The 26,515-nt window shown below is 41.8% G+C and overlaps 1 protein-coding gene across 3 annotated transcripts in view; it reads left to right on the top strand.

The window, feature by feature from the left end:
• The window catches only part of ROR1 (receptor tyrosine kinase like orphan receptor 1), a 412,097-nt gene that overhangs the window by 256,267 nt on the left and 129,315 nt on the right, over window positions 1-26,515 (top strand). The window lies entirely within an intron of this gene.

A 26,515-nucleotide genomic window follows, 5' to 3' on the forward strand; every position in this document is an offset into this window, starting at 1 on the left:
GCAGAAAGTAGATCAAGGACACATCTGGCCATGCCCCAAATCCCCTTTCCTTAGACCACATGAATGCCAAAATTGCATGTTCATTTTCTCTCATGGTTCCTGCTGTTCTTCTGCAAACAGTATTTCCTTGTTCAGAATTAGATTTCTATTACTGGCATTCTAGGAGATGCAACTGCTCTCCAGGATTGCTAAGAATAGAGAATATGTACCATCTTTTAGCTGGTGGATACTTTTAAGAAGTATTCAGATCATTGAACATCCTATATCTCTCTAATGTCTTACCTCAGTACCAGTGTTATGATCAGCAATTATTACAATAATATAATAATAATTGCTAACATTTATAAAGTACCTGCCATATGCCAGGCATGTTCAGTGGTATTTACATATATTATCTCTTTCTACCTTTAACAAAGAAGAGTTTTAAGCTCAGAGAGGTTGAGTAACTAGCCTAAGGTCACACAACTAATAAAGGAGCAAAACTGAGACTTGAACATTGGTTTCTCTGTCTCCAAAGCCTGACCATTTACATTTCCTTATTCTGGTCATTTGGTCAATATACCCATCCACTCTCTCCTTAGGTCTTTACTCATTGATTTTTCTCCTCAGTAGTTGCCCTTTGTATAAGTCTACTATAGGGCTGCTATAACAAATTCCATAGACTGTGTGGCTTGAACAAAAGAAAGTTATTTCCTCATAGTTCTAGAGGCTGGAAAGTCTAAGAGCAAGGTCCGAGAGGGATCAGCTCCTGGTGACAGTGCTCCTCTTGGTTTGCAGATGGTAGCCTTCTCACCCTGCCATCAAATGTCAGAGAGAGGGAAAGAGAATGAGAGGGAGAGGGAGAAGGAGGGAGATAGAGGACAAAGATTCCTCTTCTTATAAGTTCGCCAGTCCTTTTTGATGAAGGCCCCATCCTTAAGACTTCATTTAACCTTAATTACTTCCTAAAAGCCCTATCTCTAAATACAGTCACACTGAGAGTTAGAGCTTCAACATATGAATTTTAGGAGGACCCAAGTCATTCCATAGCACCCTTCTTTAAACATTTTTAATTCTCCATGCTTTTGTTTATGCTATTCCCCAGCATAAGCTTTTTGCCTTTCAAAATCCTTCTAGTCTTTGAGTATCCAACTCAAATATCACTTCCCATGAAGGCTTCTCTGGTTTTCCCATTAAATTTAGTTGCTTCTTCTTCTACACAATAATAGTAATACATTGATTTAGCCCCTGTTTTACCCAGATTATATTATATATTCAGGATCCTTAAAAGCAGGGACCCTGCCTTAATATGCTCCCAATTGACCTGCCCCTAATTCTATTGGTACTCCCTAAAGGTATGACTTACGTTATTCATCAGTTCTAAGGAATGGCAGAGACAATCAGGTAGGTTTAGGCTGGAGAAGAGAAGACTGCAGGAAGCCTCATGACTGTCTTCAGATGTTGGAGTGATGTCTTACAGTGGAGAGAGGAAATGGTTTTGTGTTCCCTGAGAGGTTTGAATTGAGGCTACCAGGTGAAAGTTACAAAGAAGCAGATTTCAGCCTAATACATGGAAGACGTCTTTAGTAATAAATGGAAAGGGGAAGAAAGCTAACATTAACTGATAACCAAGAGCTAAACGTTGCTCTACACACATTATTCCTCCTCCCCCACAGACTTATAAAATAGTTCCCTTCTTTTATACATGATAAAACCAAAGTTCCAATAGGCTAAAGTCCTAGTGTAATTTCATGTAGTTAGTCTATCTCCTTTAGCGATTCTTCATGAAGAATCTGTCTCCCTCCCCCTAAAGGGAAGCAGACTGTATGACCATTTTTTCAGGAATGTTGTATCAGAATGCTCTGGGGGAATTGATATAATTAATATTTCAGTTTTCTTCCATCTCTGAAATCCTATGACTCACGAATTCTCAGTCTCTGACATTGGTTTAATGGGAATAGACCCATAAAACCTATCTTGTGTCATACTTTTTTGGAAAAGATACATTATAACACTCTTATTAAGATTATTACAAATTATCATTTCAGTATTGCATGTGTCATTGGTCCCATTAGTTCATATTTATGAAGCTGTTTGGAGGACACAGATTTGGAAATATCCATGCTAATAAAATTGACTTGATCCAAGCCATTAGTGGCTACCGTTTCAAACAAGGTCTATTCCATCCAGGAAAGAATGATACTATACATAAGTTGACACCTGACTCTAGAAGTCAGATGCATGAGGTACTTAGTTTTGCTCTCCTGATTACATTCCATGCGGAAGGTGGGTTCCTGTAGACTGAACCCCTCCCTAGTCAGCTTCTGGGGCAGGCAGCCAATGTTCTGAAGCAGCTGCCAGTTTTGCAGGGTGATTCATGTGTGAAAGTGTCTCCTCCATAAGAATTTGGGTCATCTTGTTCTTCCCAGAACCAGGCTCTTATCAGACGAGAAGTGTCTCTTCATACAAACACATCCAAGTTGGGAAGTTTACAAATGATAAGGATAGTCGTTCACTCCAAATATGTAGCTCTTTTGGTCTATGACATCTTATATTTGGCTACACTGTTTTTGTAGTCAACAATATTAGGTCTTAGAATCCTGGTGATGGTGTACATTTTGGTGTAACGTTAGAGATAATTTTTAAATGATCATATATCTCTATCTTCTCAATTCAGATGGTTTAACTCAGTGTTTCTCTTTCCTGTATGAAGTCATCGTCTTGAATTTGAGCAAAGGCTTTGCTTCTGTGTGTTTGTGTGTGTGTGTGTGTGTGTGTGTATGTGTATGTATGCATGTTTTAAATAATATTTTGGCATGTGCTATGAAAATCCTCTCTACTCTTTTTTCCCCAACCCCTCCATCTCACCCTGGTCAGAGGAGCAATGACAACACTGAATGAACTGCCAGGAACATCTAAAAGCAGTTCAATTTTTTGTTGTTGTTTGTTTAGTTTTTCTTTGCCCCTGCTTTATTTTCCCAGGGAAAATATCACAGGTATCCTCCTCTTCTTCCACTTTTATTATACAAAATATGGTGTTCCTTGATGGAGGTGGAGAGAGAGAATGATATTTTGTAGTAACTGGCAAGGCAAGAATGTCATCAAAACATTTGAATATGAGGTTTACACTACTTTGGAATCATTTAACCCAGTCAGCCTCAAGTTTAACAGATATGACTCAGAGAGGAGTATGATTCAATCAACATCAAACAGTACTTTTGTGGTGGAAGTGGGACCAGACCCCATTCCCTGGTCCTCATTGCATAGCCTTAAAATATCATAGCTTCCAAGAAGTCTCCCAAAATTGCAGTTGAGACAAGACTGAGTCATCAGCCCCATCAGGCTTGAAGGATGCTATCAGGGCAGTGTGTCTTTGTTCCTAAATCACAGTTGGGTTGCAAATCTCAAGGATTTGGAACCCACAAAATGAAATCCTCAATTAACTGCCATTGTTTTCTGCATGCAACATTTAAAGACAAAGATGGAAAAGGTAAGAAAATAGATAAGGGATTTATTGAAAAGGCAATATCCTGTTATGTGTCCACTTATATGAGGGACCTGGAGTAGTCAAATTGATAGCAACAGAAAGTAGAATGGGGGTTGCCAGGGACTGGGAGGAAGGGAGAATGGGGAACTGTTGTATAATGGGTACTAACTCTTAGTTGGGGAATATGAAAAAAGTTCTGTGGGTGGATGGGAGTGATGGCCGCACATACTATGAATGTACTTAATGTCACTGAAATGTACACTTAAAATGGTCAATTTTATGTTACATATATTTTACCACAATTAAAACAACAGCAACATCCTTGGTACAATCTAGAATGTTTTTTTAAATTTATTTTTATTTATTTTTGGCTGTGTTGGGTCTACGTTTCTGTGCGAGGGCTTTCTCTAGTTGCGGCAAGAGGGGCCACTCTTTATCACGGTGTGCGGGCCTCTCACTATCGCAGCCTCTCTTGTTGCGGAGCACAGGCTCCAGACGGGCAGCCTCAGTAGTTGTGGCTCATGGGCCTAGTTGCTCCGCAGCATGTGGGATCTTCCCAGACCAGGGCTCGAACCTGTGTCCCCTGCATTGGCAGGCAGATTCTCGACTACTGCGCCACCAGGGAAGCCCCAATCTAGAATCTTTATAAGCTGTGTGTATGCATCCCCAGAAACAGGCTATGATGTCCTAAAGAACAGTAATAAATTTATACTATCTTTATTTGCCTTGCATTTTTTGTTTTCAAAGTAATTTTACTTACATAATTAAATTTTATAGTCACCAAAACTATCAGGGGGAAAAGCATGGCAGGTATCCTCATCCTTATTTACAGATCAGTAAACTGAGGCCCAAAGTTACACAGCTGACAGACGTAAGAGTTGGTATTAGAATCCAGGGCTTCTGATGTGTCTTCCTGGAGTCAAGCAAGATCGTGTAAAAAGTTTTAAATTGATACTTTACTTATTATACTTACTAACCCTGGAAAGTAGCTTAATATATTTTAAAAGGATTTTCAACAACTTGGAACACTGAAGTGGTTTGGAGGAGGGTTTTAAGATGAGAATAAATTAACTTCGTCACCCCATTGTCTAAACATTCTGATTAACTGAAGTTTTACTGTATACTAATAATATTAACACTTATATAGATTTTACTATGTACCAGGTACTATTCTAAGTGCTTTAATTATACAAATGCATGGAACAAAGTGTATTATTTATAATTTATAACAGAATTTATTGAGACTAACTTGTGCTGAACACCCTCCCAAGTGCTTTATATACTTTATATCATTTAATCCACAGAGCAATCTGAGGAAGCAGGTATTACTAGAGCCTGGAGGTGTTAAATAATTTGCCTGAGGGCACTTGATAGCAAGTGACACAGGCAGGACTCAAACCCAGGTCTGCCTACCTCTTTACTGCTACTCAAACCCATGGTGTGGTGTGCATCTTTCCAATCACTGTCATCTCCAAATATTAATTATGTCACTCAGGCATGCTGGGGCAGTGTCTGAGTGGGGATGCTGGCTGGCTCATCATTTGCTTCTTGAGGGACTTCTAAGTTTAACCCTGAAATTCTGGCTGGAAATTTGATTCCGTTCCTGAAAGTGGAAGAAATACAGCTTTCATGTTCATGCACAATTTGCTTTTTCATTTTCCATTATTATCCTGAGACTTACTGTAAATCACACTTTCCCATCAGTCCTGGAGGTTCTGATTATATTCATGGGGTCCAGCTAAGAGCAAGGGCAGTAAATTACTGCCACTTTGTTTGAAAATTTTTTTAGCCACAGTACATTAGCTGCTTTTGTTTGCTTTTCCACTGGTGGTGTGTACGTTTTTATTTCAGAATTGGTGTCTCTTGAATGTCTCATTTGTGAATAATGTAGCTTGCAAAATGGAAGGACTGGAGAAAAACTATGCAAGAGGGCATCCTGTTGGCATCTGTAAGATTTTAAAGCATTTATAGCTAAAATGTTATCGAGTTCTCTTTTTCTCTCTTTCACACACACACACACACGTGCGCGTGCACGCATACATACACTCATAGACACTCATTCTCTGCCTTCTCCTGTTCTCTCCACTCTACATTTCACCCAAAGCAATTGTGAGGTTATGACCAATATAGTGACTAATATCAGGTAACTACCAAGAAATGCCTTCTTCCAGGCTTCTCTAAATATTTTTGTTTATATAAAAGATCGATAGATCAGAGGGCCAGGAGACATGTTTTATTGTAAGTTTCTGTTCTAAATTTCCTGATATTTTCAGTAAGGAAAAAAAAAAAGAAAGAAAAAAGAGAAGAAAACCTTTTAAAGGCAAAAAAGGGGCTAATAAGAACCAGACCTGAAAGTGATTGTCAAAAATAACTGCTTTTCCTTTTTGCAATAGCATTAATCTTCAGGCACCTACCTTTCTGTAGACTCTCCCTAATGGTTTGACTTAATTCTCTTGCTGGGCCATCCACAAATAGAGTGGCTTCTAAAGTGATACTCTAGGTATTTTTAAATTTCTTCTTTGATTTCTTGGTTATTTAGCAGCGCACTGTTTAGCCTCCATCTATTTGTGTTTTTTGTGGGTTTTTTCCTGTAACTGATTTCTAATCTCATAGCATTGTGGTCGGAAAAGATGCTTGATACGATTTCAATTTTCTTAAATTTTCCAAGGCTTGATTTGTGACACAAGATGTTATCTATTCTGGAGAATGTTCCATGTGCACTTGAGAAGAAAGTGTATTCTTCACTTTCTGGTGGAATGTCCTAAAAATATCAATTAAGTCTATCTGGTCTATTGTGTCATTTAAAGCTTGTGTTTCCTTATTTATTTTCTATCCAGATGATCTGTCTATTGGTATAAGTGGGGTGTTACAGTCCCCCACTATTATTGTATTACTGTTGATTTCTCCTTTTATGGCTGTTAGCATTTGCCTATGTATTGAGGTGCTCCTATGTTGGGTGCATAAATATTTATAATTGCTATGTTTTCTTCTTTGACTGATCCCTTGATCATTATGTAGTGTCCTTCCTTATCTCTTGTAACATTCTTTATTTTAAAGTGTATTTTATCTGATACGAGTACTGCTACTCCAGCATTTTTGTGATTTCCATTTGCATGGAATATCTTTTTCCATCCCCTCACTTTCAGTCTGTATGTGTCCCTAGGTCTGAAGTGGGTTTCCTGTAGATGGCATATATATGGGTCTTGTTTTTGTATCCATTCAGCCAGTCTGTGTCTTTTGGTTGGAGCATTTAATCCATTTACATTCAAGGTGATTATCAATATGTATATTCCTATTACCATTTTCTTAATTGATTTGTGTTTGTTTTTGTGGGTCTTTTTCTTCTCTTGTGTTTCCTGCTTAGAGAAGTTCCTTTAGCATTTGTTGTAAAGCTGGTTTGGTGGTGCTGAACTCTCTCAGCTTTTGCTTTTCTGTAAAGCTTTTGATTTCTCTGGGAATCTGAATGAGATCCTTGCTAGGTAGAGTAATCTTGGTTGTAGGTTTTTCCCTTTCATCACTTTAAATATATCCTGCCACTCCCTTCTGACCTGTAGAGTTTCTGCTGAGAAATCAGCTGATAACCTTATGGGGATTCCCTTGCTTGTTATTTTTTGCTTTTCCCTTGCTGCTTTTCATATTTTTTCTTTGAATTTAATTTTTGATAGTTTGATTAATGTGTGTCTTGGAGTGTTTCTCCTAGGGTTTATCCTATATGGGACTCTCTGCACTTTCTGGACTTGAGTGGCTATTTCCTTTCCCATGTTAGGGAAGCTTTCAACTATAATCTCTTCAAATATTTTCTCAGACCTTTTCTCTTTCTCTTCTTCTTCTGGGGCCCCTATAAGTTGAATGTTGGTGCATTTAATGTTGTCCCAGAGGTCTCTGAGACTGTCCTCAATTCTTTTCATTCTTTTTTCTTTATTCTGCTCTGTGGTAGTTATTTCCACTATTTTATCTTCCAGATCACTTATCCATTCTTCTGCCTCAGTTATTCTGATATTGATTCCTTCTAGAGAATTTTTAATTTCATTTATTGTGTTGCTCATCATTGTTTGTTTGCTCTTTAGTTCTTCTAGGTCCTTGTTAAATGTTTTTTGTATTTTCTCCATTCTATTTCCAAGATTTTGGTTCATCTTTACTATCATTACTCTGAATTCTTTTTCAGGTAGGTTGCCTATTTCATCTTCATTTATTTGGTCTTATAGGTTTTTTCCTTGCTCCTTCATCTGTAACACATTTTTTTGTCGTTTCTTTTTTTTTGATGGTTGGGGCGGTATTTGTATTCCTGTCTTACTGGTTGTTTGGACTGAGACCACTGGAATTTGCATGTGGTTGGGTTGATCTGGGTCTTGGTGCCGAGATGAGGACCTCCAGGGGGCCTCACTGGGAGTCTGAGGTTCTCTGTTAGTCCAGAAGTTTGGACTCAGCGCTCCCACTACAGGAGCTTAGTCCTGACCTCCAGCCTGCGAACCAAGATCTTGCAAGCTGTGCAGTGTGGTAAAAACAAGAAAAAAAAGGATCAGTACAATAACAAAGAATAAAAAATAAAATAAAGTAAAATTAGAAAGATAAAAAATATATTAGGAAAAATAAAAATATAATTGAAACAATTGCAACAAGGTAAAACAAAACCACAACAGAAAAAAGAAAAAAAAGGTGGGGGAGAACAAGTCAAAAGGAACAGAACAATAACAAAGTATAAAGAATAAAATGAAATTAGAAAAATAAAAGATTTATTAGAAAAGAATATATAAATGAATCAACAAGGTAAAACAGAGCCCCAACCTAAAAGAAGAAGAAAAAAAAGAAAAAGAAAAAAAAAGGCCAGAAAAGGCCTTGGCTATGGGGGGCAGAGCTTGGGGGGGGGGGTGGGACTTAGGCAGGGGCGGGGTTTAGTGTGGGGCGGGGTCTAGGGGTGACGTTTAAGCATGGGGCGGGGCCTAGGCGCAGGACCCAGGCAACCGGAAAAGTCCTTGGGGGTGGGATCTAAGTGGGGTGAGGTTCAAGTGTGGGGCATAGCCTGGGCTTAGGAGCTGCAAGGGGAGAGGCAGTACGTCCAGCGCGGGGCCTCTGAGGGTGTGGAGTTCCAGGAGTTTGGAGGTAGGGCCCTGGGTGAGGGTGTGTGGGTGGGGTTTAGGCCCATCGCGGTTGCAGGGGGTCTCAGAGGGGGTCTCCGAGTGTAGAGGTAGGGCCCTGGGTTGGGGTATAGGGGCGGGGCTTGAGCTCTGCACAGCAGGACGGAGGCTCTGAGGGCAGAGGATTAGGCCTGGGAGCCCAACAGGCTCCCTGGTGCCCAAGTGGGCAGGGAAAGCGCTGGCTGCGTTCCCTTCTGTTCCTCCGCACCCCCCCGGAGGTCTCCCCCACTTGCCACTGGACCCTTAACCGTGGGTGGGTCCTGCTGGGTGTAGGAACTCCTCCCCTCCCCCAACCGCCCCTCAGGGGTGCTAGTCCCATAAGTCCGGCCTTTACTTTTCCTCCCCCGTCCCTCCCTCCCACTCCCTGAGGCCCCACGCAGCTAGAGGGGCCTCAGTGGGCAGACGATCAGGCCCAGGATGTCAGCAGGCTCCTGGGGGCCCAAGTGGGCACGGGAAACCTGGCCACACTCCCTTTTGATCCTCTGCCCTCCCAGTGGTCCCCCCCTTTCCTCCTCGGGGCGCAGGATCCCTTCCCCTCCCCCAGCCGCCCCTCAGCGGCGCCGGTCCTTTCCTGCCTCCACTTCTCCTCCCCCCTCACTCCCCCCACACTCCATGCCCTACCAGTCACTGGGGGTTCCTCCCATCCCCTTAGGTGTCCGTGGTACCCCACTGGTGCCTGGTAGGTGCACTAGTTGTGCGGAGGTGTGAATTCCGTGTCCTCCTAGTCCGCCATCTTGACTCCACCCCTAAAGTGATACTCAGATCCTCAATAGCTTGCAGTAATTGGCGTGGAAGTTCAGAGGAGATATTTGTTTATGTTGTTCAAATCACATCTTTTGATAAAATGGTGAGAAAGGAGGCCCTGGCAACCCCGAGTCTGAAGGTCTCATGAGCTGGCATTGCCATAATGTTCACAGGATCATCCTAAAGGCGCTAGAAAATAATAATTATGCAGGGCCTAGGTGAGGGTGAAAAGTAACTGTTTATTCATGAAATTCGTCAGAGTTTCTGAAGTGGCTTTGGAAAGGATTTCAGTGCATATGATGAGGGAGCTTAAGTTAGAGAATTTTCATCCTTATTGATAATCTATACAATGGTTCTTTCATTTTTTTGGACTTTGTAATAGACACCTCTGAAGGAGGCTGCCTGCTTTACAATAACTCCCCCATTGTGTGAAAACTGCCCCCTGGACCCACTGTGATGGGCCTTTGGCAGCCATGTTTATATTATGTAACCCACCTCTCTGGGGAGAGTTGATTGGATCAGGGAGAAGACACTTGACCCAGGTTAGGCCAACAGAGTCTCTTCCCAGAGAGTTTGGAATTGGGATTCAGAGACAACCAGTCAGTGTTTATGAGTTGCTGGTAGTAGAGCCATGAGATTAACTTGGGGGCCGTGAAATGACCTTCTGCTCTGTGTGTAGAGAAGCCAAGAAAGCCAGTTTGCAAAAGAGAGGAGATTTAAGCAGGTTCATAGAGAAAACCAGAGACGGGTGGTGGGAGGGAGAGTGTTCACCTGGTTCCCAGCAGCTTTCCAGTCCTGGTTCCTGTCCTCTGGACTCCTTGTCATAATTCCACAAAAAACCCTTGCATCCTATGTTAAATTCCCTGTCCACCTCACCAGTCCCTCCTCACCCTCTTAAACTAGCTTGAGCTAGCTTCTGCTACATGCAGAGTCTTAACAAGATGGTTTGACTCTCTCAAGCATGTGTTTGTTTGATTACAGAGATGGCCAAGTGAACAACTAGGTGAATGTTCATACTTTCTCTTTCATGACCTTGAAGGTTTAAATTGGAAATGAATCTCAGAGATCTCTCAGTCCTATCCTCTCATTAGACAGATGGGGAAACTGAAGACTATAGATGTGAAGTGATTTACCCAGGATCACACAGCCAAGACTGGAGCCTGGACCACCAGTTCTCAGATAGGCCAGTGCTCTTTCTAGGCTGGTCCTCTGGTGCCATCTGTCTATCCATCCAACAAAAACATAATGCACAAGCTCCTACTATATTGCAGGTCATGGGATCATGCTTTCTGTGTTCAACGAACTGACTGTGTGGTAGGATCAAAATTCTATACACTTATTTTCACTTCATTCCATGGGGTTTCCCATCTGAAGGGCGCCTGGCTACCTTTGCTAGCCTATCATCAGAGCAAATTCATCCAGGACTCTCAGAGTATACTTCTGCCATGTATTCTCTGCCTCTCTTATAGCTCTCTTTTTAAATATCTGTAATAATCTGTGTTCATCTCCTATCTCCCCTGGAAGCCCCTTGAAAGCAGGAGCTGTGTATGAATCATTACCTTCACTTCCTAGCACAGATTCTGTCACAAGGCATGTCTACAATAGACATCTGCTATCCTGGAGAATTTATTTCACTCCTTAGAATCTCAAGTGGGGACCGTGTATCAGTTATCTATTGCTGGGTAAAAAACCGATGTAAAATTAATGCCTTCCACAGCCATCACTTATTTTTAATATCTCTCATGGTTCTGGGAGTTGACTGGGCTCCGTAGCTGGTTCTTGTTCAGGGTCTCTCTAGTGGTCACAGTCAGATGGTACCTGGGGCTGGGGTTACCTTGAAGGCTTTGTCATTCTCATGTCTGGTGTCTGGACTGAGAGGATTTAAACAGCTGGTGGTTGGAACAGCTGGGGCTCCAAGGGGCTCTTTCTCTCTCTCCCTGGACTCTCCACATGGTGGCCTCAGAGTAACTGGACTTCTTACATGGCAGCTGAAGGCTCCCAGAGGAACTACCCCAAGAGAGACTAGCAGAAACTAAGTAGCCTTTTCTAACCTGGCCTCAGAAGTCACTCACACGTGTCACGTCTACAACATTCTATTCATCAAAACAGTCACAGAGGCCCCACCAGGGACAAGGAATGGAGACACAGACTCTACCTTTTGATGAGAGGAGTGTCAGTGGATTTGCAGATGTTTCTGCATCTCTGCTTTCTACTTCTTCACATATTGGAGATGTGAAAGGATGCTTTATCCCTGGCCTCAAGGAGCTTGCATTTGAGTCTGGAGCCATGGTTTTCTGGCAACTGCTAGTTTCTGACCCCACTGACAGCTACATCCTTTCCAACTACTTTCCCACTCCTAGCCACAGTCACTCACAAGGTTTGCTAATCATGGACTGGTGGCCTAGGAGTTAGTCTAAGTCAGCAGGTAGGGTCAGGGTGTCATTTTATCATGAAATTTTTATGTGCTGGGAAATATGTTAGGCACTCTGGAAGAATAGACAAAAGGCTCACATTTGGGCCCTGCCAAGAAAGAGTGTACATTTATAGATGTGTAACTTATGGAAATCGTACAAAGGGGGAAAAGATTTAAACATAAAGGTGTACACTGAAGCATTATTTTTTAAAAGCAAAGAAATAGAAGGGGGAGCTAAATACTCATCTTTTGGGGTAATCCTTTCATTGTGATTTCTGCAGCTGGATGTGCTCACCTCCCTCCGGAGCAGACCACAGCATTTTTTCTCGCATCTTCCCTTGTTCCAATTATTTTTATCAGTCTCTTTGCCATCAATACTTTGTGAAGTCCAGGAGAGGTGGGACGGGTCCCTCCCTAGTACCTGCACAGGTGTTTCATAAGTAGTTGCTTATTTTTCTTCTGTTTTCCCCTTCTCTGGACTCCTTCCCTCCCCCAAATGCTTGCAGATTCCCAGCAAGAGGACAGGAAATCTGGGGTTTCTCTCCTCATCCACTCTGCTCTGGCTCTTGCCCATTCTGCCTGACAAAACACAGGGGACCATCGTGCCCCTCTGCCACAGTCACACCGTTCCCACAGCCAGCCCATTTTAATCTCACCTCCCTTCCCCCGAACGCCTTCAACGCCACTGTCTTGACCACACACTTAGCTTTTTTTTTTTTTTTTTTTTTTTTTTTTTTTTTTTTTTTTGCGGTATGCGGGCCCCCCACTGCTGTGGGCTCTCCCGCTGCGGAGCACAGGCTCCAGACGCGCAGGCCCAGCGGCCATGGCCCACGGGCCCAGCCACTCCGCGACACGCAGGATCCTCCCGGACCGGGGCACGAACCCGTGTCCCCTGCATCGGCAGGTGGACTCCCAACCACTGCGCCACCAGGGAAGCCCCACACACTTAGCTTTTACGCTCACTCTGACTTGTACTTTCAAATTAGATCCCTCTTCCTTCCTTCAGGATCTTAAGGGGCTCCTGAAGGACGGGGACCATATCTCTTCCTTTTAAAAACTCACCTCCTTTGGAAACTCTTCTCTGACACCTCTGTCCCAGAAAGCAGGTTAAGTTTCCCTCTTTTGTGGTCCTCTGTCACGCTAAATGTACTCAGATCACACTGGATCATGATTGTTACTTTCACTGTTTGATTCTGTAGCCAGGCGGAGACATCTTTGAGCATAAGCGCTTAAATCCATTGGTTCATTTAGCCATCAAACATTTTCTACATCTATCCAGAGCAAACCTGTGCTTGATTTAAGGTGCTTATAACAACGAAACAAGCCTGATCTGATCCCCAGTGTTCAGTCTTGTGTGTTTGATTGTTGCCACTTGCTACTAAGAAAATATTACCCACTTCAGTTTTCATTCCAGATGGCTTAGTACTTTTCTGGTTTCTGGAAAGAGCGGTAGAGCCAATAATCTCTCATGTTTGAGGAATTTGGTTCCAAATTTGAGGGCAAAACCACTCCATTCAGAACAGAGGACATTCGGGTGACAAGAACTTCTCTGATGCACTGCCCTACTAACAGGAGATCTGAGATGTGGTTAGGTCAGCAGATGCTTTCAAAATTTGAAACATAAATCCTGGACAGTGAATGGAGATGGGAGGAAAGAGTGGTTTGTGTGCCCTTTCATGTTGCCTGAAGTTTATTTTCTGGGGAAACCTGAGACTGGGATATGGGCCTTTGTGGAATGGAGTTGGAAGGCTGACTGGCACACAAAGGGACTCGGGTCCTGTTCAGTCAAGATGTGACTTTAGGAAACTGAGAGGGTATAGCTGTGTGGTCCCCATAGGAAGAGAAATTCCTTGGCCAGAGTGGCAACCTTTTTTTGGGAAAACCACTCAGGCTCTACTTAGAGCCATTGAATGCTTGAGAATTTGTTCTGACTGGCCAAGCTGCCCTTCACAGCACGACAGTGGACATACACAGTGACTCGGTCTCGGAAGGCCCTGAATGTGGCTTGGTTCTTCCTCACACAGGGCTCCCTAGCAGGGCTGAAAGTGCATCCGTTGCCTTTGCAACGGGCCCGAGCCCAAGAGTCAAAAGTTTTTCTTTTTGTTGTTTTTAAGTTAGAGCCTTACTAAGTTATAGTGAAATGAGGTAATAGCTGGTGGTTTTGCTGGTATTATTTGGTTTGGTTTTGGAGGGCTGGGAGAAGCTGCTAGTGATGCCTTGGGATGTAGATCTATCCTGTACCTGAAGAATTCTTAGGTCTGTGAATTACTTACCATCGTAGCATTCAGCTGAAAATTGGTGGCGGGGGAGGAAGGACAGGAGAGGTGGGTTAGTTAAAAAAAAAATGGCCACGTTACAGTTAGAATGGATGAAGACCTAGGGAGCCGGAAACAAGATTGGGACTATTTCTCTAAGATGCAGGGACCAGTTCTCAAGCCAGAAACCTTGTATCCTTGTGAATTTCAGTTAGAAGAAGATAATCATATCAAAATCAAGTCATTGTTCTTATGGTTAAGTGTGTTTCTGCTCATCATTTCTAAGTATTCGTATTATTTCCAAATTTAAATGAAATATGCACATAGGATCAACATGAAGTAATAAAATGATACCCCCAAATAATAAAAATGGTTCAAACATCGTGGTCAAGTAGAATGGATACTCAAATGAACCACCAAAGTCCACAAAAGTTTATAACCAAAGAAAAAAGTCGCTAGAGTAACTTCGTTGGCAGTTGCCAATGATCCCATCAGATAACGTGCTCCAGGAGTAAAAAATGAGGGAAGGTAATGATCACAGCATCTTTGCATGACAAGGAGGTATCATCCAGATGGATTCAGGTGAGTTGGTGGTGGAAGAAGTTCTTAATGATACTAGGGTATAAAACAGTACATTGAGATGGGACAAGTTGGGAGTGGGAACAGGAGGATGTTGGGGAGAACGGGGTCCAATCCCAGCCCTGACCTAGTTATGTTAAAACCTCTATAAGCCTTGGTATCTTCCTTAGGCGAGGCTAGAAAAACCTACAGACATGACAGGGTTTTGGAAAGGATAAAATAAAGTAATATATGTAAAGTGCCTGATAGAATCAGTGTTCAGCACATGTTTATTCCCCTCTCCTCCTACCTTTATTAATTATAGCTGGGACACAAAGTAATCTAAAGCCTGGAGGCCAGCCACTCTCATTCTTTGTAAATCTTAACTACTTAAGAGGAAAATGTAGTTTCCCTGAGCTTTTAAGGGTCTATTTACATACAATTGGCCTACTTGTAAAAATGACCTATTCTTTAAAACAAGCCTCTAACTAGTAGGTGTAGTTTCTGTGCTTCCTAAGGAAGAACCTATAAAGGTGGCTCTGTTTTCCATTAGTCCAGATTTACAGGAGGTTTGCTCTAAGTGCACATTTGCAGAACCATTTCTGATGTATGTGAGTTTCCTCCCCCAGAAGGAGCTGCTTCGTTGACCATTTGTTGTCTTTGGTGCTATGGACATGCTTTTTGTTTAGTTTGTCATAAGCTTAATTTACTCCCCTTAGAGTCCTCTTCTTTATTCTGAGATAATGCCCCCACCTACTACTGCTTTTGCTTTTTAAAGGTACCTGGTTCACTGTAGCTATGGACACTCTTTAAACCTACCCTTGTTACTCAGAGGTCACAAGGCTGAGCTCAGCTTGACGCTTTAGTACTTGAACTTTTAAGAAAATGTGAGTGTTGGCTTTGCTGGGGTTTTTTTGTTTGTTTGTTTTGACTTTTAACCATCATGCCCCCTGGTCTACAGCAGCTTTGTTCAGCCAGAAAATGTTTATCTTCATCGAGCCATCTCTTTCCCTGACTGAAGACGTAGGCTTGAAGACTGGCCAGTTCAAGGCAAAAGTCTTGGTTGGAGATGTGGTTTCACTCTTGATCAGGCATGTGACCTTAGGCAACGTGCTTAATGTCTCAGTGCTGGTTTCTTCTTCTGGACAATGAGGAATGTAGTGGAGAATCTTTCTGGAGATTTTGAGCAGTGAAAACAGGGCTTGGCAGGAAGCCAGGTAAGAATCAGTGGTCAGAAAGTGGTAGCTATAATTGCTCTAGCCAAGTGTTCTACGTTTACATTGCCTGCTGAGGAGAATCATTTGGGGAGCATCTAAGAAAATGCTTATACCTGAACTCCACCCAGGATCAATTAAATGTGAATTTCTAGGGGTCAGACCCAGGTGTCAGTGGAGTTTTTTTAATTATTATTCCTTAGGTGATAGCGATGTTCCACGAGGGTTGAGAATCTCTGGCTCTAGCTCCCTGTAGTGAATGTTTTTGATGTTTCAGAGAAAGACGATCTCATTTAACCTCCACAGCAACACTTTAGGGTAACTAGAGAGTTATTAGCCCCATTTTACAGTTGAGGAAACTGAGGCTAAGGGAGGTTAAAAAAACAGCAAGTGAGAGGTGGTACTCAGATGTGGGGCCAAGCAGTCCAACTCCAGAGCCATGTTCTTAATTACCATGCCGCATTTCATTGTCACGAATAGCGCCTCGAGTGAAGCTCATCAGTGGAAATTAAGATCCACCAAGTGGGGTCATCCGGTGGTCTCTGGCTCTTTCCATACCTTCAGCTTACCGACCTCCTGCTCTCCGTGTGTTCGGAACTTCCCAGCAGCCTCATGTCAGATAACGAACTGCGGTTATTCAGAAGTCCCCTGCTATTTCCACTGATTTTTATTAAATGCAGCTTGTGGCTCTGAGTCAAGAATGTGCAAGCCGATTTAGATTATGTTTTGCATTGAGTTTATTAAGATAAAAAATATTTCCTGAGATAGTGAGTCAGAAATATTTATGGTGAAGTGTGCTGAAAGTGAATGCAGGTTGATAGCATGAACAGAATGTTCTCTCAAAGTCAAATGCGATGACCTAACCATGTTTGGCAGCCTTCCTTTATGTTTAGCTAAGCATTTTATTTCATGTCAGGAACCCCCTCCCTCTTCTGAATAGGATCGGTCCTGAAGGGGACTAGAATTTGGCATGTGCCTCTTTGATACTGAGATGCAGGCCCTGAGCCTAATTGTGGCTGGCTCCCTGGCTGACTGGCTGGGTTGCCATGGCAAAGGACTGTTAAACTTTTTATATCTGGGTTTCTCTCACCTGTCAGAATGGCAATATAACTCTTGGCCCCGCCTCCCTCCCTGTGGGGAAGGGGAGGGCACTTTGAAAATTAAGTAATAAATGTTGGGAGGGATTTGTGAATGTGACGTCTTGTCAAATGGGTGAGTAATAAATGGGGTGTCTCCAAAGCTCATTTGCCTGAAATACACTTGAGCCTTCCATTTACTTAATCAACCAGCATTTATTAAATGCCTACGAAGTTCACCATCTAACACATGGAGTGCTTGGGGGGACTACGAAAAGGAGGAAATAGAGTCTCAATTCCCAGAGAGCTCATAAACTAACTTCTTTTTTCTCGCAGTTCACTTCTTAAGTTGATTAAGCGTCAGGATGAACAATGCCTGTGGTGTATTTTAAAAGCTCCTTCTCCATGATGGCTTCCACTTACAGCATAAGAAAGTGGTAGTGATTAGTTGTTCTCAGTACCAGTGGGTATTGTCTACTGCTGGATGGACTCATTAAAAAGGGCAAGACTATTCCATAGTCCTGGTCGGGGTAATAGGAAACAATGAAAGACTAAAGTGTGGGTTTACTGGGAAACGGTGCATTGGCTAATATTACGGTCTCTTGTGTCCAAAGGTCTGGGTTTGGGTCCTGGCTCTGCCACTTTCTAACTGCATGACTTTGGGCAATTACTTAACCTCTCTGTGTCTCATTTCCTTATCTCTGAAAAAAGGGTAAGAATAGTGTCTACCTCAGGATTGTTTTCAAGATTAAATAAGTTAATGTGTACAAGGTGCTTAAAATGGTGCCTGGAACCTTGTAAATGCTCAGAAAAATGTTAGCTATGATCATCACTTTCTGTGGGTAATGGAGGAAATGGTGGTACTGAAAGAATCCTGGCATTTTCTTTTCATACATTTTAAAAAGCATAAATATCTTTTTTTTAATTCAGAGTCCCAAACTTTTGCCCAGATCTACAAAAATCACTTAGGATTGCCCCCAAATCCCAAGTTGCTTATTCAGAAATAGAAAACAGACCATGCAAGCCTAGCTTATGGTATTCAGGACTTGAGCTAAATCATTTTGTTCTGAGAACCTCACACTGGTCCAATACCCATAGGGGTGGCAGAGGGCAGCTGTGGAGTGTGATGGAAAGAGCATTGAGCTTGGAGTCCAAATCCTGGATTTAGCTTTGATTAGTTGGGACAGGCCTAGGATAGGTCTTTAAGTTCTCTGAACTGCAGTTTACCCATCTTGATAGTATAAAAGCAATGGTAGGTAAAAATTCTGGAGCCTAAGCATGAGTCAAAACAGTGGTAACAAACTGTACTAAACTGTACTAGAAATTACTGTATTCTCCACCACCACACCCTTTAGTTTAGAAAAAAAAAGCCAAAATTGTGAATCACTATATTGTACACCTGTAACTTATATAATGTTGTACATCAACTCTACTTCAATTTTAAAAAAAGGAAAGCCAATTGCATTTAAGAATATCTTTGATGAAGCAGCAAAAATTATTGACTAAATCTTGACCCATGGGCTTCCCTGGTGGCGCAGTGGTTGAGAGTCTGCCTGCCGATGCAGGGGACACAGGTTCGTGCCCCGGTCCGGGAAGATCCCACGTGCCGCGGAGCGGCTGCGCCCGTGAGCCATGGCCGCTGAGCCTGCGCGTCCGGAGCCTGCGCTCCGCAATGGGAGAGGCCACAACAGTGAGAGGCCCGCGTACCCCAAAAAAAAAAAAAAAAAAAAAAAAATCTTGACCCATGAGGTACATGTCTTTTTAAATATTTTGTATGGCAAAATGGGAAGTATATATAAGCAGTCGTGCTGACTGGTGAAACACTATGGTTGTCACAAAGAAAAGCATTTTATTACTTGAAAGAATGATTGACAATCAAGCTATGGTTAATTATTCTTGAAAATAAACAAAACGAGCCTGACACTTGAAGGAAACAGGAGATAGTATTAGTTGCCAATAATAAAATTTGAGCTTTCCAGCAAAAATTTAAAATTTGGAAAACTTTTAGCCACCACCAAGAGCTTGACAGTTTCCCCATCTTTACTAATGAGATAGATGGTGATACTAATGAATGTGATTTTTCTATATTACATGATTAAATGTGTTCATATCTGGAAGATCTATGTAACTCTGAACCAATGTTTTCTAAATGAACAGGGCATGGTGTTAAAAAATCATACATGGATAAAAGATCTGTTCAACGTGCAAGATAAATCAATCCATTTTAATATAACAGATTATGAAAAATTCACTGGTATGGTTTCAGATTTCACATCACAACTATTCTGTAAGAAACTACCATTTGTCTGCTGGAGAGGGTGTGGAGAAAAGGGAACCCTCCTGCACTGTTGATGGCAATGTATTTGGTTGGTGCAGCCGCTATGGAAAACAGTGTGGAAGTTCCTTAAAAAACAAAAAATAGAGTTACCATATGATCCAGCGATCCCACTCCTGGGCCTATATCCAGAAAAGATACATGCACCTCAATGTTCATAGCAGCACTGTTTACAATAGCCAAGACATGGAAGCTACCTAAATATACACTGACAGATGATGGATAAAGATGTGGAATATATGTACAATGGAATATTACTCAGCCATTAAAAAAGAAAGAAAGAATGCCATCTGCAGCAACATGGATGAACCTAGAGATTATCATACTAAGTGAAGTAAACCAAACAGAGAAAGGTAAATATCATATGATGTCACTTATATGTGAAATCTAAAAAAATGATACAAATGAACTTATTTACAAAACAGAAATAGACTCACAAACATAGAAAACAAACTTATGGTTACCAAAAGGGAAGGGGGGGAGGGATAAATTAGGAGTTTGGGATTAACATATACACACTACTATATATAAAATAAACAACAAGGACTTACTGTATAACACAGCATACTATCTTCAGTATTTTGTAATAACCTATAATGGAAAAAACTGAAAAAGAATATATATATATATAACTGAATCACTTTGCTGTACACTTGAAACATTGTAAATCAACTATACTTCAATTTAAAAATGTCAAAAAAAACAAAAGAAACTACCATTTGTCAAATTTTGGTTTAGTATCAAAGAATACTATCCTAAATTATCTGAGAAGGCTATAAAAATACCCCTCTCTTTTCCAACTGTACGAAGCCAGATTTTCTTCGTATACTTCAGCCAAAACAACATATCTCAAAAGATTGAATGCAGAAAGAGGAGAGTCCAGCTGTCTGGTCTTAAGCCAAATGATAGATCAATGACAATAGAAAACAGTGCCACTCTTCTCACTATTTGCATGTGTATCAGGGGGTGCAGGGGGGAATATAGTTATTTTTCATGACAATATTTGTTAAGTAATGAGATTATTTTCAAATAAATTAGTAAACAAATATTTTAAAATTTTCTCTTGGGGGTCCTCAATATTTTAAAGAGTGTATAGGGGGTTCTGAAACCAAGGGGTTTGAGAACTTCTGTCCTGGAACAAGGACTCTGGAGCCAAAATAATTTTTTAAAGATTTTTTTTTTTAAAGAACTACTGTTTTTTAAATTAATTAATTAAAATTTATTTTTGGCTGCATTAGGTTTTCATTACTGCACGCGGGCTTTCTTTTAGCTGCATTGAGCGGGGGCTACTCTTCGTTGCGGTGCACGGGCTTCTCATTGCAGTGGCTTCTCTTGTTGCGGAGCACGGGCTCTAGGCGTGTGGGCTTCAGTAGTTGTGGCATGTGGACTCCGTAGTTGTGGCATGCGGGATCTAGAGTGCAGGCTCAGTAGTTGTGGCGCACGGGCTTAGTTGCTCCGCGGCAGGTGGGATCTTCCCGGACCAGGGCTCGAAACCGTGTCCCCTGCGGTGACAGATGGATTCTTAACCACTGCGCCACCAGGGAAGCCCTAAAGATTTTCTTTCAGAGAAGTTTTAGGTTCACAGCAAAATTGAAGGGAAGATACAGAGATTTTTTTGTATACGCCCTGCCCCTTTACATGCATAATCTCTCCCATTATCAACATTCCCCACCAGAGTCGTACATCTGTTAAAACTGGTGAAATTACATTGACACATCATAATCACCCAAAGTTCATAGTTTACATTATAGCTCACTCTTGTGTTGTACGTTCCATGGATTTAGACAAATGTATAATGACATGTATCCACCATTATAGAATCAGAGAGAGTATTTTCACTGCCCTAAAAATCCTCTGTGATCTGCCCATTCATTCCCCCCCACCCCCCAGTCTCTGGTAACCATTGATATTTCTACTGTCTAAAGTTTTACCTTTTCCAGAATGTCCTATAATTGGAATCATGCCATATGTAGCCTTTTAAGATTGGCTTCTTTTACTTAGTAATATGTATTTATGCTTCCTTTATGTGTTTTCATGGCTTGATAGCTCATTTCCTTTTAGCACTGAATAATATTCCATAGTCTAGATGTACTACAGTTTATCCATTTACCTACTGAGGGACAGCTTGTTTGCTTCCAGCTTTTGGCAATTGTGAATAAAGCTACAAACATCCATGCGCAGGGTTTTGTGTGGACATGTTTTCAACTACTTTGGGTAAATACCAAGGAGTGAGATTGCTGGATCATATGGTAAAAGTATTTTTATTTTTGTAAGAAACTGCCAAACTATCTTCCAAAGTAGCTGTAACATTTTGCGTTCCCACCAGCAATGAGAGAGAGTTCCTGTTGCTCCATGTCTTCACCAGCATTTGCTAATGTCAATGTTCTGGATTTTGATCATTCTAATGGGTGTTTAGTGTAACTCATTGTTTTAATTTGCGTTTCCCTGATGACATATGATGTGGAACATCTTTTCATATGTCTCTTTGCCATTTTTCTTCTTTGGTGAGGTATCTGTTAAAGTATTGGCCCATTTTTTATTGGGGTTGCTTTCTTATGGTTGAGTTTTAAGAGTTCTTTGTATATTTTGGTACTTTATCAGATGTGTCTTTTGCAAATGTTTTCTCCCAGTCTGTGGCTTGTCTTCTCATTCTGTTGATATTGTCTTTTGCAGAACAGACATTTTAAATTTTAATAAAGTCCAGTTTATCATTTATTTATTTCATAGATCATGTCTTTGTTGTCATAGCTAAAAAGTCATTTCCATACTCAAGATCATCTGGGTTTTCTCCTATGTTATCTTCCAGGAATTTTGTAATTTTGCATCTTATGTTTAGGTCTGTGATCCATTTTGAGTTAATTTTTGTGAAGGGTGTAAGGGCTGTGTCTAGATTCATTTTTGCATGTGGATGTACAGTTGTTTCAGCACTATTTGTTGAAAAGACTGTCTTTGCTCCTTTGTGGTAACTTTGCTTCTTTGTCAAAGATCAGTTGATTATATATAGGTAGTCCACTGGACTCTATTTCTGGGCTGTCTATTCTCTTTCATCGGTCTATTTGTCTATTCTTTCACCAGTATCACACTGTCTTGATTACTGTAGCTTTATAGCAAGTCTTGAAGTTGGGTAGTGTCAGTCCTCCAGCTTTGTTCTTCTCCTGCAGTATTATGTTGGCTATTCTGGGTCTTTTGCCTCTCATATAAACTTTAGAATCAGTTTGTCAATATTCACAAAATAATTTGCTGGGATTTAGACTGAAATCTAAATCAATCTAAATGTGAATCAATAATTGTTTTGTCTCACTTCTACTTACTATGTGATCTTGGATGGCTTTTTTACCATCCCTGTGCCTTAGATATCTCATGTATAAAATGAGGACAATAATAATGGTTTGTAACAACACCTGCCATGGTAATAAGTACCCTATAGATGTTAACTATTATCATCATTATATTGTATCATCATCATTGTCATTGTCACCATCATCATTATTACTAGTACCCCCACTGGGAGACATAGTTCATTCAGAGACACAGAGCTGGAGGTGGAGTCAGCAGAATTGGAATTTTTTTCTCTCTCCAGCCAGATTATATCCCACCTCCCACTCACCAGTCTGCCATCTCAACATTTGTGGTCCACAAAAGCAGGGAAAGAAGGATGAGAAAGCTTCCACAGCTCAAGCACACATTGTCAGAGGTATTGAATAAAGCCACTGAAAAAAATATTGTTAAAAAACAAAATGCAAGTGAACAAATTTTTTAAATCTTTTTGGTTTTATTCAACAATTCATGAATCAGGCAGCATCCCATCTAGCAGATAGAAAGGAGTTCTGAAGAGCTGTACAAAATGAAAGACTTATATAGGCAGAAAGGGGCAGAACAGGGTTGTTCCTAGCAAAGAGTAGATTGTTTGTGGCAAGGTCACTTTTAGGGCACAGCAGGGGTCTATCAGGCAGATCACCTCACTAGTGCTGACTAGGTAATTCCAGATTGATTGGTTTAAGAGTCCATTCCTGGGAGAGGTTGAAAGTGTAAGTTAGGTATTAAGTTCTCGGTTTGGTGATGTGGACTTAGCACAAGTGACTCCACTTTGGGCCTTTTTTTTTTTTTTTTTTTTTTTCGGTACGCGGGCCTCTCACTGCTGTGGCCTCTCCCGTTGCAGAGAACAGGCTGCGGATGCACAGGCCCAGCGGCCATGGCTCACGGGCCCAGCCGCTCCGCGGCATGTGGGATCTTCCCGGACCGGGGCACGAACCCGTGTCCCCTGCATCTGCAGGCGGACTCTCAACCACTGCACCACCAGGGAAGCCCTGGGCCTTTTTTAACAGTATGAATAGCCAGGCTTAAACATACAGGCCAAAATGCTTTTTCTGGCATTCAGACTCAGTACCTGCTGTCTGCTGTCGACTGAAAAAGCTGCACAACCTAAAAGCTGACAATTGTTTTATTTGGCAGACTTACTGAAGACTTAAGCCCGGGATACAGCCTCTTAGGTAGCTCTCAGGGACAGTTTCAAAGAGGTATGGGAGGAGCAAGGACATATAGGAACTTTACCAAAAAAAAAAAAAAAACCCCAAAACCAAATGAACAACAACGACAAAACCAGGTAGTCGGAACATCAAAAGATTACTGCTAATTAAAGAAAAACCGGATATCTCAATTTAATGAATCAATTTAGTGCTCTTCTGTAGGGGGAGATGCAAGAGCCTGGACTTAATGAAATTATTCCTTTGCTATGCAGCTTAACTATCTAGGGCCAGTAATCTCTTTTTTTTCTCCATCCTGAATCCTTTCAGGATGTACCATTGGGGTTGGGGGGGTGGTAGAGGAATTCAGCTGTAGTGGCTGACGGCTCAATGGCCACCACATCTTGTTTACTGATATGGCAGGCGGCATTCTTAGTCCACACTGCCATCCAGTGCTTCTGTAGCTGAGGCCCATATGGAAACTTACACTCTTTCAGGAGGTGCAGACCGCACAGGCCCATGTAATAGATCATGACTCCAAAGCCCAGTTGCAGCTAGGTGGTGGCAAACTGGTATCAGGTCCAGTTTACAGATTTCCTCTGCCCTGGGCGGCTTCGCTGGGATGCCCAGGTGTTCTCTGAAAGAAATGACTAGTCCATAACCTGCAATGGCCATGCCAGTGCTGGGTGTAGAACAGAGAGTGGGTCCCCTAATGTGGCCCATGAGGCTGCTCCAGGAGGATCCAGATAGTTCTGGGAAGAGAATGGATCACGGCCAGAGGCTTGTTAACAACAAGGCTGATAGCAATGATTCAGACATGCGTTTTTATTTTATTTTATTCCAGTCACAAAATGCTTTCGTGTTGTTTAGGCCAAATGTGTTTCTGATGCTTCCAGTCTTTGCCAAACTGAGGACCAGATCATTTGCTTGTTTTACTTATTAAGTGAGCAGCTACAGATGGCGAATAAATTGAATATTATTCTTTATCACTAAAAAGTTAGAACCAAATTCCCTGTGTTTATGGCAAGGCTCCTTTGTTCAGTAGACACAAAGATTTGTTTACATTTCCTTTGTTCTCCCTGGAAACATACTGCCTGAGCCAGCTATTACACTGATTTCAAGATGCCCTGTAACCCTTGTTGTTTTTTGTTTTTGTTTTTGTTTTCTGGTGCGTGGGCCTGTCACTGTTGTGGCCTCTCCCGTTGCAGAGCACAGGCTCTGGATGCGCAGGCTCAGCAGCCGTGGCTCACGGGCCTAGCCGCTCTGCAGCATGTGGGATCTTCCCACACCGGGGCGCGAACCCGTGTCCCCTGCATCGGCAGGCGGACTCTCAACCACTGCGCCACCAGGGAAGCCCCCTTGTTTTTGTTTTAGGTAGATATGATATAGAACTTCACGGACAAATTAACCACTCTCTCCTGCAGTGTGTTAGTTATGTGATCTTGGGCAGGTGGCCTCATCCCTCAGATCTGTCCTGTAAAGTCAGGACTGGACATGGCCAGGAAACCAATCAGTTCGATGGATAATCATTCCCCATTTTTAGGCATAAGTTATTTGTGAGAAAAAGAAAAGAAAAAAATAACTAATATTATAGCAGAAACTTTCACATGCTGTTTGCTCCGTGCCAGACCCTATTCAAAGTACTTTCCATGTATTAATTAATATAATCCTCACAGTAGCCCTATGAGGGAGATATAATTATTGTACTAATTTCACAGGTAACAAAATTTGAGACACAGAGAGGTTAAATAACTTGCCCAAGGTCACACAGCTGATAAGTAGCAGAACCAGGATGCAAATTCAGACATTCTAGCTTCAGAGTTTGTGAGGGTTGATTTCGTCTGATGGATCAACCCATACTAATTTGTTTTCAATAAATTTGAGTACACCTTCAGAGAATACTTGAAATACTCCGCCCAGTTATAGAACTCTCTGTCTCTGGGCTAATTTATGTTCCTAGAAGAAAAAATTTGAAGAACTGTGTGTCTGTGATTGTAGTATCATGAAAAGTAACTGGGGTTTGGAGGCAAAAGAAACAGTTTAAAGTTCCAGCTCATCATTTTATATTTTACGCTATGAGGGCTTGGCCAAAAAGCTTGCTGGGATTTCAGTAGCAACTTCCTATGGGGGAAGAACCAAAGAAATAAAGTAGAATTGACTTTTGTTTTCTTGACTAAAACTCAACAGTCATGTCAACCCCTGAGACGCACACCTAGACACTGCCATCCTGGCCTCTGGGGAGTGTGGTTGATGTTGGCTGGCTTTGATATTTAAAGGAGGTAGAAATCTGGGAGAGGGAGCCAGGCTGTGGGAGTACCTGAGTGATGGCACCTCTTACCACTGTGGAGACCTCTCTGAAACCGTGCAACTCAGATTGGGACTCGAACCCAGCCTAAACGCATATTGGGACTCGAACCCACACACCAGGACTCGAACCCTGCCAAACCCAGGTTGGGACTTGAAACCCAGTCTTTTAATTGAGATTACACACCTGGTCCCAGGACTTAATGAAGCTCAGGTTCTTGATGGCTTGTCGCAGAAAGACTTCAGTGAGAGACAAAATGATAGGTGAGAAGTGGATTTATTTAGAGAGAAACCGACTTTACAGACAGAGTGTGGGCCATCTCAGAAGGTGAGAGGACCCGATACATGGGGTGGTTAGTTTTTATGGGCTGGGTAATTTTATATGCTAATGAGTGGGAGGATTATTCCAACTATTTTTGGGGAAGGGGCAGGGATTTCCAGGAATTGGGCCACTGCCCATTTTTTGGCCTTTTACGGTTAGCCTCAGAACTGTCATGGCACTGGTGGGTGTGTCATTTAGATGGTAATATATTACAACGAGCGTATAATGAG

Source organism: Phocoena sinus, chromosome 1 (assembly GCF_008692025.1).
Source record: "Phocoena sinus isolate mPhoSin1 chromosome 1, mPhoSin1.pri, whole genome shotgun sequence".
Taxonomy (NCBI): domain Eukaryota; kingdom Metazoa; phylum Chordata; class Mammalia; order Artiodactyla; family Phocoenidae; genus Phocoena; species Phocoena sinus.